Below are 3,388 nucleotides of genomic sequence, written 5' to 3'. Positions count from 1 at the left end.
TGTTCATGGCTGACATGGGAGGCAGTCCAACTTCCTTCAAGGTCATTTGAAGCAAACTTTTGTTGCATGGCAGTAAACACTTTCACTTGGTAAAATTACTCATAGAATAGTGGATGAATGCATTTCAGGCACTTCAACCAACAGCTCTCTTGGATCTGTTTAAAGCTTCCCACTATGAATGAGGCAGCATTTCAGTAGAGTCCTTAGCCATGTTTGTGAAAACTCAAGCTTTGGAAAGCAAGGAAACCTAAACTAATTAACATGAGATATGAGACTTGTTTAACATTGGCCAGCCCCACTGAATTTGCCTCAAAACTAAAGCCTCTAAAGTACACTGTGAGGATAGCCTCATCCACCAGAGGGCAGACAGCAGAAGCAAGAAGAACTACAATTCTGCAGCCTGTGGAAGGAAAAGCACATTCACAGAAAGATAGACAAAATGAAAAGGCAGAGGACTTTGTACCAGATGAAGGAACAAGAGAAACTCCAGAAAAACAACTAAATGAAGTGGAGAAAGGCAACCTTCCAGAAAAAGAATTCAGAAAAATGATAGTGAAGATGATCCAGGACCTCGGAAAAGAATGGAGGCAAAGATCAAGAAGATGCAAGAAATGTTTAACAAAGACCTAGAAGAATTAAAGAACAAACAAACAGAGATGAACAATACAATAACTGAAATGAAAAATACACTAGAGGAATCAATAGCAGAGTAACTGAGTCAGATGAACGGATAAGTAACCTGGAAGACAGAATGGTGGAACTCACTGCTGTGGAACAGAATAAAGAAAAAAGAATGAAAAGAAATGAAGACAGCCTACGAGACCTCTGGGACAACATTAAATGCAACAACATTCACATTATAGGGGTCCCAGAAGGAGAAGAGAGAGAGAAAGGACCCAAGAAAATATTTGAAGAGATTATAGTTGAAAATTTCCCTAACATGGGGAAGGAAATAGCCACCCAAGTCCAGGAAGCACAGAGAGTCCTAGGCAGGATAAACCCAAGGAGAAACATGCCAAGACACATAGTAATCAAATTGACAAAAATGAAAGACAAAGAAAAATTATTGAAAGCAACAAGGGAAAAACAACAAATAACATACAAGGGAACTCCCATAAGGTTAACAGCTGATTTCTCAGCAGAAACTCTACAAGCCAGAAGGGAGTGGCATGATATACTTAAAGTGATGAAAGGGAAGAAGAACCTACAACCGAGATTACTCTACCTGGCAAGGATCTCATTCAGATTCGATGGAGAAATCAAAAGCTTTACAGACAAGCAAAAGCTAAGAGAATTCAGCACCACCAAACCGGCTCTACAACAAATGCTAAAGGAACTTCTCTAAGTGGGAAACACAAGAGAAGAAAAGGACCTACAAAAACAAACCCATAACAATTAAGAAAATGGTAATAGTAACATACATATCGATAATTACCTTAAACGTGAATGGATTAAATGCTCCATCCAAAAGACATAGACTGGCTGAAAGGATACAAAAACAAGACCCGTATATATGCTGTCTACAAGAGACTCACTTCAGAGCTAAGGACACACACAGACTGAAAGTGAGGGGATGGAAAAAGATATTCCATGCAAATGGAAATAAAAAGAAAGCTGGAGTAGCAATACTCTATCATATAAAATAGACTTTAAAATAAAGAATGTTACAAGAGATAAGGAAGGACACTACGTAATGATCAAGGGACCAATCCAAGAAGAAGATATAACAATTATAAATATATATGCACCCAACATAGGAGCACCTCAATACATAAGGCAACTGCTAACGGCTATAAAAGAGGAAATCGACAGGAACACAATAATAGTGGGGGGACTTTAACACCTCACTTACACCAATGGACAGATCATCCAGACAGAAAATTAATAAGGAAACACAAGCTTTAAATGACACAGAGAACAGATAGATTTAATTGATATTTATAGGACATTCCATCCAAAAAGAGCAGATTACACTTTCTTCTCAAGTGTGCACGGAACATTCTCCAGGATAGATCACATCTTGGGTCACAAATCAAGCCTCAGTAAATTTAAGAAAATTGAAATGATATCAAGTATCTTTTCCAACCACAAAGCTATGAGAGTAGAAATAAATCACAGGGGAAAAAACATAAAAAACACAAACAAATGGAGGCTAAACAATACGTTACTAAATAACCAAGAGATCACTGAAGAAATCAAAGACAAAATCAAAAAATACCTAGAGACAAATGACAACAAAACATGATGATCCAAAACCTATGGGATGCAGCAAAAGCAGTTCTAAGACGGAAGTTTATAGCAATACAATCCTACCTCAACAAACAAGAAAAGTCTCAGATAAACAATCTAACCTTACACCTAAAGGAACTAGAGAAAGAAGAACAAACAAAACCCAAAGTTAGTAGAAGGAAAGAAATCATAAAGATCAGAGCAGAAATAAATGAAATAGAAACAAAGAAACAATAGCAAAGATCAATAAAACTAAAAGCTGGTTCTTTGACAAGATAAACAAAATTGATAAGTCTTTAGCCAGACTCATCAAGAAAAAGAGGGAGAGGACTCAAATCAATAAAATCAGAAATGAAAAAGGAGAAGTTACAACAGACACTGCAGAAATACCAAGCATCACAAGAGACTACTACAAGCATCTCTATGCCAATAAAATGGACAACCTGGAAGAAATGGACAAATTCTTAGAAAGGTATAACCTTCCAAGACTGAACCAGGAAGAAATAGAAAATATGAACAGACCAATCACAAGTAATGAAATTGAAACTGTGATTAAAAATCTTCCAACAAACAAAAGTCCAGGACCAGATGGCTTCACAGGTGAATTCTATCAAACATTTAGAGAAGAGTTAACACCCATCCTTCTCAAACTCTTCCAAAACATTGCAGAGGAAGGAACACTCCCAAACTCAATCTCTGAGGTCACTATTACCCTGATACCAAAACCAGAGAAAGATACTACAAAAAAAGAAAATTACAGACCAATACCACTGATGAATACAGATGCAAAAATCCTCAACAAAATACTAGCAAACAGAATGCAACAACACATTAAAAGGATCATACACCATGATCAAGGGGGATTTATCCCAGGGATGCAAGGATTCTTCAATATACGCAAATCAATCAATGTGATACATCATATTAACAAACTGAAGAATAAAAACCATATGATCATCTCAATAGATGCAGAAAAAGCTTTCGACAAAATTCAACACCCATTTATCACAAAAACTCTCCAAAAAGTGGGCATAGAGGGAACCTATCTCAGCATAATAAAGGCCAAATACTACAAACCCCCAGCAAACGTCATTCTCAATGGTGAAAAACTGAAAGCATTTCCTCTAAGATCAGGAACAAGACAAGGATGTCTACTCTC

This window comes from Balaenoptera borealis (genome assembly GCF_965194805.1).
Source record: "Balaenoptera borealis genome assembly, chromosome: 1".
NCBI classification, from domain to species: domain Eukaryota; kingdom Metazoa; phylum Chordata; class Mammalia; order Artiodactyla; family Balaenopteridae; genus Balaenoptera; species Balaenoptera borealis.
This window is presented reverse-complemented; position numbering follows the sequence as displayed.